This window comes from Empidonax traillii, unplaced genomic scaffold, assembly GCF_003031625.1.
Source record: "Empidonax traillii isolate 1590-97213 ecotype Southwest subspecies unplaced genomic scaffold, ASM303162v1 scaffold719:size519298, whole genome shotgun sequence".
Classification (NCBI taxonomy): domain Eukaryota; kingdom Metazoa; phylum Chordata; class Aves; order Passeriformes; family Tyrannidae; genus Empidonax; species Empidonax traillii.
The window spans coordinates 380,441-400,239 of NW_020955912.1; the positions used below are offsets into that span (position 1 = coordinate 380,441).

Sequence of the window (19,799 nt, forward strand, 5' to 3'; positions counted from 1 at the left end):
GAACAGCCTACCCAGAGAGGTGGTGGATTCACCATCCCTGGAGGTTTTTAAGCAGAGATTGGATGTGGCCCTTAGTGCCATGATATAGTAATTGGAGTTGGATCAGGGGTTGGACTTGATGATCTTGGAGGTCTTTTCCAACCCAATCTATTCTATGATTCTATGATTCTATGATTCTATGATTCTATGGACCAAAAACCAAATACAGGGTTCAAGGTGTGGCCTCACCAGTGCTGAGTACAGGGGGACAATCAGTAACCCTGGTCCTGCTGGCCACACTATTGCTGATACAGGCTAGGATGTCATTGGCCTTCTTGGCCACCTGGGCACACTGCTGGCTCATGTTCAGCTGCTGTTAGCCAGCACCCCAGACCCTTTTCTGCTGGGCTGTTTTCCAGCCATTCTGCCCCCAGACTGTAGCACTGCCTGGGGTTGTTGTGACCCAAGTGCACAACCCACCACTAGGCCTTGTTGAACCTCATACAATTCACCTTGTCCCATCAATCCAGCCCATCCAGGTCCCTCTGCAGAGCCTTCCTGTCTGTCAGCAGATTGACACCCCAGCCCAACTTGGTCTCATTTGCAAATTGAGAGTGCATTTGATTCCCCCATTCAAGTTATCAATAAAGATATTAAATAGGACTGACCTCAATACTTAACCCTAGCAAACAACACTGGTGACCAGCCACCAGCTGAATGGAACTCCATTCCCCACCACTCTCAGAGCCTGGCTGTCCAGCTGCTTTTTTACCTAACAAAGAGTACATCCATCCAAGCCATGAGCAGACAGGAGGACACTGTGGGAACTGGTGTCAAAGGCTTTACCAATGTCCAGGTAGACTACACCCAGAACCTTTCCTTCATCCACTAAGTCAGTCACCTTATCATAGGAGGAGATCAGTTCAGTGAAACAAGACCTGCCTTTCATAAACCCACCCTGTTTGGACTTGATCCCCTGGTTGTCCAGCATATGTCATGTAATTGTACTCAAGATGATTTTCCGTGGCTTTCCACAGAACTGAGGTCAGACTGACAGGACTGTAGTTCTTCGAATCCTATTTCTGCTGTTTTGCAGCTGGGTGTCGTATTGTCTAGCCTGCAGTCACCTGGGACCCTCCCCCCCTCCCCAGTGAGCCTGGGCTGCTGGTAAATGATCTGTTATGCAAGTATAAATTCCACTCTTAAGTAATTAATAATTAACCTGAAGTACGAGGTCCTTCTGAATGTGGGGTCAAACAAGCAGGCTGATGGAGATAGCTGCAAAGTACATACACATGCTGGGGTTTACTCTCTATGTGTTAAAGGGAAACATTAATAGAAAAACAGATATGCGTAAAACATCTAGAATAGACTTCATTCCTTTGCAAATTACTACAGCTGTTGTGGTGAAATACCAAAATCAACATAGCAATTGCCTACACTTAGTTAAGTAAATATTTTCTAGATTCTCACCAGCATAATGTCATTCATTTCTGAGCAAAAGGCCAAGGGGAATGTTCTCACACTGATGTGAAGAAAGACTAGATCACCCAAATCAAATAGAATTACCTAGTGAATAACTTGGTATACCAGTGAATAACTCGGTATACCTCATATTTAAAGAGTCATTTATTGCTGTTACTCCTGCTGAGTATATTTCTCCTTAATCTAAAAGTGAAAGTTTATCTGCAGACCAGTTCATTTACTGTGTAATCAGTGCACGGTGATTTGCCCAACACCTCATAAAAATAATGTAAGGTCCAGCAAGATGTGGTGCTTTCTACCATTCCAACATCTGGCAGTGTTTCCACTGATTTATAGTATTTTTTTTTAGCATTCAGCAATGTCAGAGAGAATGCTAAAGTAGAGTGTTTGCAAATTAAATAGAAAAACCTAAGGAATGCTCACCTTCTCTTAAAACATTCTTGTGTGCATGGAAATGAAAATCGGCATAAATTCATATTCAATAGAAACAACTGGGCAGAGGATACTATCCCTACATGAATTTTAAAGCTTTCAGACACTTCAGACACAAACATTTCCGTTTTTGTAAAACTGCTATGTAGACAATGCACTGTGTTTGATTCTTACTAGAACACCTGCTTCATAATACTCAATCTTGACATTAGAAAAATAATTAAAATATAATAAATTCTGTGTAATGCAACATTTAGTGCTAAAAAGCAGCTATTGAATGACACTTCTAGTGAATGGAGCCAGAATGTCTGGTCATTACATGATAGCAGCAATATTTTAGGTAGTAAACAGATGTCAAATGAATTCATCAATACAAATAAAAATCTGCTTAACAGGATCTAAACTCAATCTTTTAAAGTATCAGTAATTTAATTATGCTTTCCATATACAAAGAACAAACTTTTATTTTTTACTTGAAATGACCTTTCATTTGGAGTGTTAAAAGAGCAAAGCAAGGAAGGAGGAGAAAAACAAATGTTCAGAAAAGTCTCCAAAAGAAACACAGTTCCTCCTTCTTTTGTGATGAGTTGCACAACCTTTCCATAACACATTTGCCATCATCTTCAGGACCACCAGTACACAGAAAATTACATTGCTACAATGACATCCAGTAAAAACACACACACACTACCTGTTTCCCTGTTGATAGTGCTCATAAGTGAAAATATTGGATGGCATAAACTAGAATATAGCTACAACTGAAGGAATGTAAGGTAATTAGATTACTCTGCCGCTTTCTCCATGTTATTGCTTTTTTTCCACTCTTGTCCTTCCTATTTAAATAATGTCTTTCCAGAAATTAAAATAGAATGAAAGCTCATGGGTTTGTTTGAATCTGCATAATACCATCCCAGATGCTCTGCTTTATCTTTAGCTCTCAGTAATAATTAGGGAAAACAGCGCATTGAATTTGAAGGCCCAATTTTCTAAGAAGAATAGAGAGTCCTGGATTACACAGAATAGAATTCAACAGAATTCAGACCATTTAGTCTGAAATACTATATGCAATTCCTTGTATTTCTGTCATAAAAAGAATGTAATCTAAACCTTTTGTCTTCTCACAGTAATTCTCCTAACATATTTTCCAGTCTGTTTGGGTTTTTTGACTATAGTGATGGCTTTCCTCAACATGCTTCCTGATGCAGAATCCTACAAAAGGAATAAAATTACTATCTCTGTAAAAATTTTCTACTCACTTTTCCTGTAATTTCCTATGGATTATCCAACAAATATCCATATTTTTCATACTCTTTGAGGTGATTTGTATTCTATGAGTAAAAATATCTACACAGTGACCAATTTTGCCTTATCCTTTCACAGAGCAAGGACGGCTTTTCTCTTGGCCCTCCAACATTTTCAGTGTGAGTAGTCAGGAATTTGCCCAGATAAAATTACTCAGATTTTTTTTTCCCCTTTTTTCTTCCTCTGCACTCTGGACTCACATAGTATTCTCTTATTATAATAATATACTGGCCTACTCCTCTCCATTTAACATACTTTTAATAGTTTCATAAGGTATAGTCAAATAATTCTTGATTTCAAATCTATCAGTGTTGCTTTTCATCAATGTAATAAAATTCTCTTTGGCTCTTCTATAATTGTACTTCTGCCTTTTGCTTCTCTACCACTTTTGAGACAATTTAAATATCACCTGCATGATCCAGTTTGTAATTTACATTTTCTTGAGGTTGGAGTGGATGACAGACTATGGTCTCTTCTAACCTTACCATTATGTGATTCTGTGATTTTTAATATTGTTAAGCAAGATCAAGCACATGTAAGATCATGTGTACTTTATTACTTTGAGCTACCTGGTGGAGTTAGTGTTTACTGTGAAATTATGAACAAATTACTGACTGTGTTAGGGAGATAGACTGTAACTAAAAGGGGATGTTTCTACCCGTAATTTTCCAGTTATGACTGTGCTACTTACATTCATTCTTTACAACACAGTGTAAGCAAGCTGGCTAAGGATGAGGTGATCTTCAAGAGGCTATTTTGTTAGAGACATGAATTGCAGTTCACATCTTTCTGTATTAGTTTTAAAGTGAATGAAACAGGAATCAGAGATAAACTAAACCAAACTGGGTTAGACCATAGAAACTTTAGGTTCAGGCTGGAGTGCTTGGATCTACTGCTGGCTCTTTCATTATTTTATATTTAGCAGATGCATTCCTGGCAGCAGAATTGAGGACTCATTCTCAGTGATTCAATTAATAGCAGCAATGAAGCAGCATTCTCCAGCATGTGCTCCATTCAGCAACAAGCAGCTAATTCCTTTCTGCGCAATCAGGGAGCACAAACAATGCTATGGCAATGTGCTTGTGCACTTGTATCTTCCCTGGCTCCTCACAAAACTAAGCCCATAACTCAGACTTCGGGAGTGGCTTTAACCACAGAGAGTCCAGTAATGAAATTTATCCTCTTGCATTTTATCAGAATGAGTGTTATACTTTTATTTTAAAAGCATAACTTTCTAAAGAAATGGTTTGGTGACATGCATTGTGAATGACCAGGTCAAACTGCGACGGCCTCAGTGAGATACAGGGCTTACCCTGTCATCATTCCTTGCCTTTGGCATGCTCTAGGCATCTGCATGCTGAACATACAAATTTTAGTTGGCTTCTTACTGCTGCCTAATGCTTCTCCTATTCTAAACAGTGAGTCTCAGTGATAGAAAAGGTTTCAACACCCAGCTGAAAGTGCTGATAATGATATATGATACTTTAGTAACCTTACTAATTAGCCTATTCTTCCATAGGTTCATGTTCCAGTGTAGATAACATAGAGCATGCTAGGAAAAATAGTAAAATAAAAAGAGGTTTAGTGGGCTACTTTGTCATACTCATAGCTGGACTTTCTCTGCTGCAATTATCCTCTGAATTTTCAAATCAATTTTTAATTTTCACCTATAGTATTAATTAAAAAAAAAAACCCAGTAATACTTTTAAAGTGGCAACCGTGCTATGCTGTCTTACTTTTTTATTCCTGTTGATTTCTGAAATGACAATGATGGGAGAGTGAAGGATGTGCTAATGAAACTCTCAATCACATTTTAGTGACTGTGTATACAGCTGGCTCACTGGTATTGACTGAGGTTTGCATTGCTTCTCATATTGCCAGAAATCTTTTGAATATTAAAGCTAAGGCTTAAAAAGATTCTCTTCCTCCTTCAACCGGGTCCAGATTTGCTGAGATTTGGAAAACGGACAAAGTGTCCACAGTTTTAGCATGCTCCACATGCAATTACTACAGTTTCTCTTCATGGCTCTTGTTGACATGTGGCCTTAACTATTCACAGCTAGTGACCTATGCTGGATGATTCAGAAATGTCCCTACTACACATCATTGAAATTCATTGCTGCACACAGGAGAAGTGTTCATGGGTGTGAACATATGTGTGTGTGTGTAAATAAATCCCTTTCCAGCCCCTGTAGTGATGTAGTGACCCTGTAGCTGACGCTATGAAGCAGGAAATCCAATTAGTATGCATACTAAAAATGTTGATATTGGTCATAAAATTATCCAGCCCTTTCAAAAATCAAATCTATGAATTATGTGACAATACATCTCAGGCTGACTTCATGCTGTGTGAGGAAGTGCTCCCTTTAGTTTGTTTTTAACTCTACCTACATCATATAAGGTGTGAGAGAAGGTTGAGGTGAAGTGGCTAATTTTCCTTCTAAAGTGTCTGAGAATTTGAGCTCAGGCAAACTCCTGCAAGTGCATAGAGCTTTCACATATGCTATATGACATTTCCCAAGTCAAAGCAAAACAACAACAATCACCACCAGCAGCAATATCTGTTTTCCAAATGTGTCCTAAAATGAAATGTCGACACTTTGATGAACAGCTTCTGTAGCAAAACAGCATGTATGTGACCAAATGGCAACAGATCACTGTTTACACAAAAAATGAGCATAATGAAACAAAATCACTCTGAACAGAAAAATTCCATGCTATTAAATAAAGTCCCCATTAGAGCCAACAGCAAACCATATCTTTTAAAACTTTGAGCATATACAGATTCATCATCTTGACAAATGAAGCAGATGAGGGTTAGCAAAGATCATTAGTATTTACTGTGTTGTGAATTCCTCTCATAAAACTTCAGTTCCGAGGGGAAAACTCACTCACAGGCCCACAGTGGACAGGCTGCAAACCATGGAGATTTGAATGGCAAGGCATGTGTGTTCAGTCCAGAGCTCTGGAGTACCTTCTTTCTCTTGCTGGAGAGATATTTTATCTCTGCTAATATAAACTCTTTGCCCCTCAATTCAGTACAATGGTAATATGAGCCTTAATGTGATTTACTTCAATTTTCCCATAAATATCCTCTGAACATTAACTTCCATAAATGTATTTGAGAACACAGGTCCTTGAGGATGCCTGCACAAGCTACTTTATTTGTATTTGGAGAGTAGAAAAAAATGTTATATTTGTGAATTTCCCCATGTTGTTAGTAAACTGCACAAGCTTAATGGTGCAGTAAAAAACATATTAATCAAAAGTTAAGTCATATTTTTATACACTGGTAGCAGAGGTTAAAAATAACACAAACAAAATCCCAATTGAGACTGAGGAGTGATTGCAAACAGACTGTTTCCTAGCTGAAGAGTCTTCCTTACTGAGAGCAGTAAGACATATCCCAGAAATCACAGGTGACAATCACAATTCACAATATTTTGAATGTTACTTGAAATTCTGAAAAAAAACAACACCGTCTTTCCCTGCACACTTATACAGACATACATTTGAAATAACTGTTTTGGATATAAATGCATTGGGCTTGGCCATTTTTGGTAGTTAAATATCCATCTTCTTGGTTCACATCTCATCTAGTACAGGCTCTGCAAACTGCACAAATATTGCGTATTGCTATTCCAAAAGATGTGCACCACATCTGCTACAAAAAGCTGTTACCTTTTTTTCTTAGTCATCCATGAACAATAAGTATCATACAAGAAATCTGCTTATTCTTGTTTCATGGATTTTATTACCTTGGCAACTAAGTGATCTGTTCAAACTGCTCTTTGCTGCCAGTTTTAGAGTTTTCTCTGTCGCAGAAAAGCCACGAAGAGAGGATGAATAGTAACTGACTTCTTCCCTTATGCTTGCATCAGTTTCTACAGATGGGAGAATAGATACAGTGTGAAAATGAAGTCCTTGGTTGCTCAGAACCAGTGCTAGTTAACAGATGAACTGGATTAAAAATAGATTTGTTAGTTTTATGACAACCACTAGTAAAATCCCAGTTGGGAATGGAATTTTATTTTTAATATATCCAAAGAATATTTTTAGTCTGGAGAAGATAAAATGTGAAAGATACAAATATTTGAACAAAATGAAATTTTCTTCTTTTCACATCTATCTTTGTATTTTCGTTAACAAATAAGCACCCAAACGCTGTCATCAAAGTTTATTATAAATAAAGAAAAGGTAGTCCCACTTCATAAGGGAGCTCTTGTAAGACTCCTTTTTTCTCAGGTGACTGTGACATTTTGTTGATTGTTTCCAAAGGAGAAAAAAAAAAACCAGTGACAGTGACACAGACATCTAATGTTTCGGTAATGTTGTATTGGTGTCACCGACAGGTGAAAAGCCTCCCAACCCAGCACGAGGATGAGATGGAGCCAGTTTCCCACATGTATGAGCCATGTATCAGTGCTCCATCAAACCTCCCTCCACTCCAGAGCACAATTCCAGGAAACTTCTCCTACCCAAATAGTGAAGGACTTACAGCACTGTCTTTAAAATGTTGAAGGCAGCATGCTCTACTGAAAAATACAACCAAAGCTTGATCTTTCTTTAGAAAACAACCATGCACAAATGACACACCAGGGAGCCATATTAAACATTGTGCAGTGGTTTTCGTATCAAACACAACAGGTTAGCAAATATTTTTGTGGGTTTTCTGTCAACTCCGTAAATTCAGTATGAAACGTAAAAAGCAGGCAAGGCTCTCTTCTAAGTGTGATCATGACTAATAAAAGAATTGGAGGGGAAAACTGTTGTGTGTTACAGCTCAGAAGCCTCATTGTAGGCTGCAGTAATAGAACTAATTCATTGAAGTGGGCACAGTAAGAAATGCCCTTGTGGACATTTTTTTGAGTTGTGCATCAGCCAGAAAATAATGTTATTCCCTAGCCTCACATGGCACTGGCTGCATCTTCATCTAGTCTCTAGGAAAAAAACAAAACAAGTGGAAACGTGTTTTTCTAAATGTTTTATGCTGTTGAAAGTGAACTACATTTGACTGAATCAAACAGCTTGTTTAAAATTTTTATTATGTGTTTATCAGATATTCAATGTTTTTGGAATAATGAAAATAAGAAAGAAAAAACAATAGCAATATAAAAATAATAATCTACAAAAATAAACACAAATTTTTAAGGTTAAGGAGTATATTTTTGGATATTTCTGATAGAAATACAAAATAGCTATTTCTTTCTTAAAGGTATTGCAAATTGAAGGCAAGGTTGGTAAAGTGTATGCCTAGTTTAAGATTGTGCATGAAGTTGCTCAGAACATGCATACACGGGTCCTGAAGTCAAAACTGCAGTCACTGCTGGTTTTGGCACATTCAGCACCTAAGCTCTGACTACTTTGCAGGCACACTGGGTCTTCTCTTCCCTCAACCATCAATATTCATGAGAAAAGCAAGTAAATTTGACTAAGGTATCTTTTTGGTTTTTTTGCCCTGAATATACAAAGAAATAAGTCACCACCTGAAATTCAAATGTGTGAGATACTTGTCTCCTGTAAGACTTCATATGGATATTCAGTCACTGAGCTGCATTGAACAACTTTCTATCTATTCCCCCTCCTCTCTCATGTTTTTACCATTTGTTTTCTGACAGCTTCTACATTTTTCCTGGATTTTAGGTCTTCCCTTTCCTGCATTCCTTGCTAGTTGGAAGCAGTTAAAGGAGCCTACCTTATCTCAAAACTCAGCTTTCTTGCTTGGATTGCAGTTGTAATCTGGCACTTTGCATGAATTGATTGGTCATTCAGATCAACACATTAAATATTTAAAGTGGCACCACACCATTCGTAAACTGAAACATAAAGTGTTGTTTACTCTTTGCTAATTATTTTAGTTCAAGAAGGTAGACTCAACTGCCTACATTATTAAGTAAACCGGTAAAAATGAACCAGGGATAGTAAATGTTCTCCTTACTGGTAACAGTGCTAAAGATTAAGCCGCAGTTCTCATTAACTATACTATAACATGAAAATATTTTTCTCCAAATTGTGCCAATACAAAACTAAACTAATCATATTAGTCAATGTTTCCAAATGGTTTGGATAGAAGCTTACTAGCTGTGAAATCTTAGATGTTAATCACCCTTAGGAGGCAATACTCACGTTACTAATTTACTGGTGTTTGTGGCTATCTGTGGTCTCAAGTAGCAGAGACTTGTGTTCTTTAAAATAGAGTACTTTGACACAAATTAATTTGAAGGCTATCTTAACATGGATGGTTTCCCCATAGGCCACACAACATCAATATATAATAATCTACGTACAACTTCTACCAGTAATCTGTTTCTTACATAGATATATTTGCTGTAGGAACATCACATAGGAACATCGCCACTGGGTTTTGTGATCAAGAACACTATAATGTGATGGAAACCACAATAAAAATTCACATTCATGCTGAAAAGTACTGTGTTAAAACCCCTAAGAGTTATATATTTTGAGACAAAGTTTGATAGTTTCATTACATAAGCTGAAGCAACACAAGATTCCTGAGCTGGTATTTTCAATGATGACCTGAAGCTCTGTTCCATTCTGCGGAAGTTTCATACAGTGGTTGAGTGCTGATTTGCAGTTTTGGACCAGAAACACTCAAAATTCTCATTTTTGTTAGACACAGGGAGACAGACCTAAAGGGAATGTAAGAGACTAGTTATAGCATGCAAAGAGGTTGGATAGATGTAAGCGCACAAGTCTGTGAACTGCAACTTTTGAGTGTTGCAGAATATAAAGCCTACAACTCTGTTGTGTGTCTCCACAGGACTCTAGAGCCTAATTATAGAGTTGTATGAAAAAGTTCTGCTTGTCAGCAGAACTGGCAGGAGGGAAAAAAACCACCACATTTTTTGCACATTCACAGAAGAATAAAATATTTAGGCAGAAAACCATCATTGCTGCAGATGGACACTTACAGAACAAAAATGGGTAATTTTTGTGCAGCTCTGCTTATTGCTAGCATAGCCAGAATACATTTGGTAGTGGATCTAAAATCCAGCCTAGAATTCGTCAGTCACAGCCAGTGGCAAAATATGCTTCATAGGGGAGCAGAGGTTGAGAATTGCAGGAAAATCCAAGGTGGGGCAGCCATCCTAAAATGAGCAGGCAGGATCCCACCAAATTTATTGTTGTTGCACTTGCTTATGCCAGCAGAGAATTTGGTTCTAGATAATTTTTAGTTCTCATGGGTAAAGATTAGCCACAAAAGCCTTATCACAATTCCAGTGAGGCAAAAAGCAAAGATGTGACCCTAGCATAGCAATGAGAAAAGAGAACCAGAAGAGGTGTGAGAGATAAGCACAAACTGTTAAGGAAAAGAGGAGTCACCAGGTGCTAGTGGTCAGTGCACTTCAAGTGCCAACTTTCATTAAATTTAAAGACACAGTCTTTAAATGCATGCTTTGAGTGAGAAGAAATATGCCTATAAAAATCTATTCTACACCCAGAACATGTTGTAAGGATAACTAAGGTATTTTTAGTACAAATATAACTTGACAGGATGGTAGGCACAATACCTGAGTCCCAATGGTGCTCAGGTGACAGTTTCTACCCAGTATATCAAAAAAACTCAATAACCCAGAACAGTGTTTCGTGTATGTGCTATGTGACCTTCCGCAACCCTAATAGAGGGATTATCCATTTGCAGGTGCAGGTCTGTGACACAGAAGATGAATAATTTATGTGGGGTTTCCCCTTCTTCCCCTCTCTTAGTACTGAGCAGAGAAACAGGAATTCATCGCTGCTTGGTCTTCACCATTTCTGTACTACCTGACCTGAGTTTGCAGCCACTCAGTGGAAAGCCTGGCTCTTAAACTCAAACTGTAGTGACCTGTGCTTTCCGCTTTGGATAAGTGTTTTTCTCTTACACTTGTTAAATGAGGTGTGAATTTTATATGTAAGTGCTTTTTTCATATTTCTTTTTTCTTTCTTTTCCCTCAACATCATCTAATTTGGTAGTCCTTGGAGTGCTAGAGAGTCTCTTTAATGTATCTCAAGGCACAAGGACTTTACTGCATTAACAGAATACATTTATTTGCTGCCTTTATATGTGGCTATGGGAACTGATGAAGGGTTGTGTTCTTGATACTCCCCTTTTCTCCTTCTTCTTTGTCTGACATTAGCCATAAAATACAAATTACAGAAATGGCAAACCAAGCATCCCAATTAAGAAAGCTAATTTCATGACAGCTAACATGTGGGAAAATATCAGCTGATGAAGAAATCCAAGGAAAATTGATACACTAAGAGGAAATAATAATAACTAAAGACAGTAAATCCAGTAATATTTTTATACACTAATAACTAATAAATTAAAAATAAAAATTAGTAGAAAGCATTAAAAATCTCCTGCAATAGAACCTTCTCTCTATAACCTGCCAAAGCTTCTACCGAACAGTTAGCCTGTTTTCTTAAACAAGGAAAAACAATTTCTTCCTGTATCTCTGAGGTGCCTTAAAATCTGTTCCATATTATAAAGAAGTAAAACAACTCTATGTTTAGTGTCCGTGATCCCGGAAGTTAATTTTATTTGGTTTAATTTTTATTTTTAAGTTAATAGATTGACTTTTTCTGAGCCAATTCAAAGAAAAAGATTAGGTCCAATAAAAGGTAAACCTTTGTATTTGCTTTGCTGTTACCTCATCACAATACTAAAATAAACACAGAAATAATAACAAAAATTCCAAAATCACTGCCTCCTATATAGCTATTTACAGTCTGTTTCTTCCACTGCAAAATATTCCAGATCTTATTATACCCTCTACAGGTAGTTTTTAGATAAATTCTTTGGATCCCCTAAGCTTCTCGGTTAGTCTACTGTAAACTACAAGGAGCAAGCATGTCCATTACAGTTTCTAGAGAGGTTTCTCGTAACCCACATTCTTTTGACTTTAAGCCAATCATCACAAGAAAAACTGTTATCTTTTCTGAAATCTTAGATAACACACAGGAAACTAGCATGGAGCTGTTGATATGGATATTATCTTCAGTACACATTAAAAGTGTTCAACTGACTGTATTTTCTTAAAATACCAACTTTTACTAGATGCAGAATATCACATATGAAACTACTAATCATTTTCTGTTGAAGCAAAATAACAAAAAACTATGATTGTTTCCTTTCTTTCTCATACCTTATTCTTGTTTACAAATCCTATAATCCTATATAATCATAATGCCCATATTGTTTATAATTTCAACATATTTTTGTAAGCTTTGAAAGAAATCCTTAGCAAATACCTCTACATTCCCTTACAATTAAAGTCATACTGTTTCAAAAGAAGTATTTGGAAAAGACTGACAGAGAAAGAATCTTCATAGCAATTTATGGATACTTAATGACAACTTATAGAGATAACAGAAATTAAGCAATGACCTTTTAAGGGTAGAATCTTTAGTACTCCCATCCACTTAATGCTTCCCGATTTGCTCAATTTTTATTCATTTTCTAGGAATGGGCTTTGTTTTTTTTTTGCATGGTTTGATCAATCTGTCTGTCTTGCTTCTACTTTGCAGAAAATATGCAAGAATTTAATTCAAATTCAACTGAATTATACTGCTTTGACACTGCTTATTTTCTCCAGTTGTTGATTAATATGCCCCTTGTGCAAACATCTCTCTCCTACCTGATGCTTTCAGTAATGTCTCAATTCGTTGCTGATGACATTCAAATTTCCTCCAGAGATGCCTTTTGAAGTCACAAACAGAGGATTATGCCCATCAGTGAATGACTCAGGCACAAAGTGATTGATAAGGCAAATAAATACTTAGATCTCAGCAATCAGTCAATTGTGATATGCAAGAGGGAAAACAAGACGGCAGACATTTCAGCTATATATCATGTTTTCCAAATTATCTCTGTATGCTGATGGTCCTCTTAATAAATTATCCTCCCTGGTTATCTGATGTGATCTAAGTTTTCAATTATGCCTCTTATCAAAATCATGTAACAAGGCAGTCTTCCTGAGTCTCAGGCTACTTCTATGTCCAAGAAATAGCTTCCAAAGTCCAGACAGAGAAAATACTACACAGTTGGTTTTCAGTTGAGAAGATATGCATACACATATCAGAGAGACTTTATGACATCAGAGAAGTCATGGCTTTATTCCCACATTCCCTGAGTTGAGTTTTATGTAAGTAGCAACAATACATGACATTGCATGTGTTATAGAGGAGTAAGAACATTTTGAGCATCTTGCACAGTATGAGGCTGAGAAATCAAGACCTTGTATCACCTAAGATGTGCAAAAATAAAAAAAATTAAAAAAAAAATACGAATAAGACCATGGCACAAGGGTAAATTTTTTGTTTTGTTTTGTTTTTTCAATTCATGATTTTTTGATTGACCAAAACAAATAAAAAATTTTAATAAGGAGAACTTATCTTTAAAAGAATGTCTTGTGAAAATCCATTTACCTCTTTTTATTAAGATTTAATCTGCATGAGATTTTGGAAACTTGAAGAATAAGTCAATTTAGAAAACAGGTCTAGAAAGTACACATTTCAAAAGTAATTGTGGACTGCTGGTAGAATCTTCAGACAAATTTGCAAGACATTTTATAGCATGTGTGTGTGATCATTACACATGTCATTGTGTTCCAGGTCATATCTTGGGTTTTTTTTCTGGTGTGGGAGGTGATCTTGAAGAAATCTGTGCATGATCATGGTAGCATGGTTGTGAAACACAGATGTCTTCCCTTAGATATAAGCTTTTCAAAGGTTACATATAAAAGCAAAAAAAGGAGGTTTTTTTAGTTAAGCCATATGTTCTTTGATTCAGGGACCATTTTGTATTTACAGCCACTAGTACAATGCAATCTTGATTTATGATTATTATGCCTTCTGCCACAATGATGTTAAGATTCATAATGGAATAAAGGACCTTGCTCATTAAACAACAACCAAAAAATCTTCTACGGAAATCAGAGTTCTAATCTAAATATATTTGGTATGGACTTATGATGTGAATTGGACAGCTGAGGCAAATGCATTTTAAAGTGGTATCTGCATTTTTTTAAAATATATGTAAATAGATGTACCTACAAGTTAAACCAAAAAAAGAAATTCTACAGTTTATATATGCAATTGGTAAACTGTGCATCCAAGGAACCTAAGTAGTAGGTACAGAACTATATATGGTTTTATTCCAATTTTGAAAGTTTACATACAAAGTTTACTATAATTAATTTGGTCCAGAAAGTGGACTGTAGTATAATACTCCAGGCAATGAATGCTTGTGGAAAAAATATTAGTATACAGAGGAAAAACAAATTGAAGGGAATTTTAATTTGTTTCTGTGTCCAGAACTTCAAATGAATTTCTGTGCTAGACATACTAAAATTCCTGTATAGGAAACAAGACAGTTCATGAAATTTTCAGTATTTTCTGTTCCATCCATTTCATCCATTCCATCTGTACATTTTGTCCTCTATCCAGGCCATCACAAGAATAAACATTAATAATGTTTAAACATGAATAATCCAAATTACATCACAGTAATATGAATTTGACTAAGCTGAATGACTCTATCAGACCAACAGTGCTCAATATCATACTAATGTTTCAGCATGCCCAGAGTAATTTTTTGGAGTGCCTACAGTACTTAACTTTTGGAAAATTTTCTCTGTGAGAACTATCTCAGAAGAAGATGTAAAACACACACTCTGATTTTTCTTGGTTGAATGCTTTGCTATAGCAAGTTGGTTACAACCTATAGCAGGAATGTTGCAGCCACAGGACAATGTCCCTTGCGTACTTAATGAAGACTATAAAACTGAAAAAAATAAAATAGGATTCATGAATTCTTGCAAAGTGATGCTATTTGGTAAAGGAAGACACCTAAAAGACTGGCCTGATACCTCAATTACATCAATTAAAAAGTCATATTTTTAGTCTTGATCAAAATTATTTGAAGGTTAGGAGTCCCACTGAATATATAGTAAATCTTTAACTATTAAAATGTGAGCATTTCTCACTCACAAGGAGGTTGAAGCCACAGTCCCCGTATATTGAGTGAAAAGTTGTCATCCTTTACCCCTCTTAGGAACTGCGATGATCAAAGTTTGTCTGTTTTTAGTTCCAGCAGCAGAAAGTTCCCCAACAATAACATCATGTTTTAACACCATTTACAATAAAACCTTTAAGAGCATGCTGAAAAAGGAAATTCCCAGAAGAGATTTCTGATGGATGGGAAGAGTTTGATGTATTTTCTATTTCTAGGTATGGGAACGGAGAAGAGTTATCAATTTTTCCCAAGACTGATGTGTAAGTTTGGTCCTGAAGGAGATGTAAAAAGGTGAGCTACGATGTTTTAACAAGCACATGACAGCACGCATTACTCTGTTATTCTGACATAACCTCATGGCTCTGTAAGCTTAGGAGCTAGTCCAAGTGGATGACTATATAGAGTAAGTATGGGCATGTGTGATCAAGAACACCAGGTGTATCATGGATGGTAATTCTAGTGTTTTATTATATTCATAACATAAAGAATCTGACATTGTATTTCCTTTATTACATACCCACTTGCAACACATTAGAATTGATTTGTTGCCTTTATGAAGTACAGTGAATCATCCTGAATTTTCTTTTAGAAAGCAGCTCATAAGCAAGGATTAGATTTTCTAAAGGTTCACACACTTTGAAATATTTTCATAAATCACCCAAGAAATTAATTATAAACCCAAACAGATTACATTTCCTTCCATTAATCAGAAAATGTTACTCTTGCTTCCATTCCAGCTTACAAAGACACAGAATCATTGCTCTCATACATGTGTATAAACACATCTATACATACATACATACACACGCAGTATGAGGCTTTTAAACCTTTAAGCAAAATAAGAAAGTATTTATCTTACCAAGTTTTAACAGCTTCATAATTTCTGAAAAGACACCATCCCCTACTATACTATGATTGATCAGAATCACTCAGAAGATAAGAATCTGTAGGGACTCCATCACTTCTAGAAAGAGTATTTTTCCCTTGTAAAGTGCTAAGAAGTTGATAATCCAGGGTGTAACAGACTCTGAAAAAAGCATCAGAGAAGCCATACACAGAAGGAGGAAAAAAAAATTCTGTAAAGCACCTACTAATATAATATTAACAAGCAAATATCTATTTGACATTGATTCTCAGGAAATTAAAAATGGAGTATAAACTGCAATGGATTTCAGTTTAGTATTTTAGAGAACAAGAAGATCTTTAAATGATTGAGGTTATTCTGAAATTGACAGAAAGTGCAATGCAGAAGCAGTTAGCAGGAGCATATGGAGGGAGCAGACCAGCAGTGGCAAATTACGCAGTGCATTCAGAGGAACTAAGGTCTGTGTTGCAGGTTACATGTAGAAAGACAAAATCATTCCGAAGAACTGGTGTTTTTTTCAATGCCACTGAACTAATCACCTCAGAGGGCTCAATGACTTGGCATGTATATACTTAACATATAGTTTTCTATCATGCCTTTTGTAAAGACTTGCATTAATTATTTAAAATAAATATTCCTGTCATTAACCTAATCAGAAAACTGCCAGTGTCTTGAATCTGTTTAGTGAGACAGATTTTTCTGTGCTGCTAGCATATCAGATTTACCCTTTTTGAGCATGCCAGGTTTATAACAAGGAAGAAGGAAAACTGAATCTCAGACTGTCACTTAAAGCATCATACTTTTAACCTCCTCCTTCCATCCAGAGCTCTTTACCTTTACTGACACCCTCTGGTCCCTATGTCTAAGTCACGTTTGAATTCATTCCAGTATTCCTTAGAAATTTGACTTTCCAAATCAATACTTTGTGGAGCACAGAACTGGACATTTTCTGAAACTCCCATAAATCATATTACAGATTCCCCAATAGTTTACAATGTCAGCAACTTATTCAGGGGACTCAAGCAAATTTGCCAGTCATGACCTTCCTGTATTAAATCTGTGCTAACAGTCCTCCAAGTTACGCGTTTCTTAAAGTTGCTCTTTATTATTTCCTAACAGCAGAGCTTTTAATCATACCTTTTATCTTAGCTGCTAGGATATCTTTCCTTAAAACCTGTTTTCAAAGTTCCTTTCTTTCAAATTTTCAACTATGATTCAGCCAGCCAGGTTTTTTTTTAATTTTCTGTTTTCATTCTTAGTACACCTGCCCTTGTTATAAAATGAAATTAAGATCCCTACCCCTGACATGTAAACCTAGTAGGACCTTCAGCTTCATACTGACCAATAAAACTAAAATCTACATTCTTAATCTCCCAACTATCCACAGCTATCTTCACACTTTTATATCATGCTCTGCTAGTTCTGACTTTTTGCATGGGCATTTGCTTTGTAAGTATATGAAATAGAAGCGTTGCACATTGAATAGTCCCCTTCTAAAACTACTTAGCTTTTATCACCTCCAAGGATGCTTAACACTTTATCCTCCATAATATATTTGTTGTCTTCCTAGACTTTGTTTTCTTAACCACATCTCTTAAACACTGCCATAGTTAAAAGTACATTACCACTGAGGGCCTCTGTACATGAAACATTCCTCAGTTACTATAGTTCACATCTTAGTTTTCTGTCTTCCTTTTGGCATACCTCACACTAGTAAACAAGAGTTTTCCCTCGCAACAAGAGAGAGAAAGAGTTTTCGAAACTTTGTAGCTAAGTGCTATAATAATTAAAGTATATTTATTAAATATACTTTTAGAATTTCTAATAGATAATTTGATAGCTCTTTAAAGTAATGGCCCAGTTATTACTAATTCTTTCAATATCCACTGTAATAACATTAATCATGATGAACTGATTTTGCGTTAATATTGATTGCCACAAAGTACTTCTGAAGGAGTTGTACTATAACTCAACAGGAATTAATTGCACTTTCATTAATTAGAAAATATCATTCAAATTTTACTTATCAGGAACCCCTCCTTAGCTTTTGGTTAATAGTGAGTGTGGAATTTCTATGTACTTTTAAACTTCAGAGTCTCATCAAAAGCTCACTGAAGTCTAGAAGAATAACTTCTCAGAAAAAAACTAGCACCAGGTCCTTGATTTGGAAGAAAAAAAACACAAAACAAAACAAACAAAAAAACAAACAAAAACCTCCACACTAAAAAAATGAAAGTAAAACTTATTTTAGAAATTAAAAAACAAAACAAAACAAAAAGTTGCAAAAACTTTTTAAATTTCTGAAATATTGCAGCACATAGAAAACTTTAGTCCTCACATTACACTATCTTGTGTAACTTCTGTTGTATGAATTTTCTGTGCTCAAGAGGAATGAAACTAAACATCTAAAGTACAGATACAGTAATGGATGATTTTTTTTCTCTGATATAAAAATCTTAAAAACAGTTTCATTCTTTATGTTCCAATAACTCTCGGTTCATCTTCTAGCCAGTTCATGGACATTCCTTACAGTTTTATCAACTGTCCTCACATCAGAGAGGAAAAGTCAGTGCATCCTTATGTAATTTCATTTCTTCTGCCTGTCAGCAAAGGATAACGGTCCAGGCACCATACTTTTCTAATTCTAGAGATAATTGTTTATGCCAAAGCCAAGTATCATTCTGAACTCCAAAACAACACAACTTTAAGTGAATCACTATAAACTCAACATGCTGGGTTATTTCCTGATTCAACCTCAAGCATTGGTATGACAGCTCTCCCAAATATAAAAAATTACTACCTTGAAACAGGCATTTATTCTCTGGAGTATGTATTTTTTTTTCAAAATCCTCACATCTCTCTTCACAACTCATTCACTGCAGTAGTTTGCTTTGCTAGTTAAATGACAGGAAGCACAGAGCAGACCACAGTAATTTCTGCTTCAACTTTTCTTCTCAATTATGACAACAATTTCAACGTAAAATTCAAAACAAAAAACCACAAAACCCATAAACCTGCAGTAGGAGCCCAAAACCGGGATCTCTCACCCTTGCCGGCTTCACAGCAGACTGCTCACAGAGATGCCGCGATGGATATTAAAACGAATAATCTGCACACACTCCAAAGTCTAACCAGGGAAATCAGTGCCTGGCTGGGGGAACGGCAGAGACACTTACCGCTGCTGTGGAACCGTCTCTCTCGCCCTGACTCTCAGTCTCTCTCTCCCATCCTTCTGACAGCCTCAAATATAGCAGTCCCTTATGGTGCTGAGCCTGGGGGAGCAGAGGATTGCAGAGTTGGGTTTTTTCCTTATTCTTTTTTTTTTTTTCTTTTCTTTTTTTTTTTTTTTTTTTTTAAACCATCCAGAGGTAGTTCTCCAGACCCGACCGCCTCTTCTCGCCTCGCTCACTGATGGAGAGCCCCAGGTGAAGGCATCCGCTCCGGCAGCTCCCGCGAGCCCCTCCCGGCCCCGCCGTGCCCCCTCCCGGCGGGGGGACCGAGGCGCCTCCCCCGGCTGCTCCCAGGGGGGCGGCGGAGGTTCTGCCCGCCCCTACCCAGACGCGTGTGGATGTATAGATGATGTGGATATGTGTTCATGCGAGTGCCATCTCACACCGCTGCTCGCCGCTCGCCCCTACCCCTAAGCGCGCAAGCACCCCCCCGCCCCTGCCTCCTCCTCCTCCTCCTGCTCCTCTCCACCTTCCTTCCTCATTTTCT

At 36.8% G+C, this 19,799-nt stretch overlaps 1 protein-coding gene across 1 annotated transcript in view; it reads right to left on the reverse strand.

Moving 5' to 3' along the window:
- Window positions 1-19,573, reverse strand: part of LOC114066013 (contactin-5-like) — a gene marked incomplete at its 3' end in the record, with an annotated part of 397,796 nt that extends 378,223 nt beyond the window's left edge. Inside the window, exon 1 of the mRNA XM_027900371.1 lies at window positions 19,259-19,573. The remainder of the gene's footprint in view (window positions 1-19,258) is intronic.
- Between the last annotated feature and the right edge of the window lie 226 nt (window positions 19,574-19,799).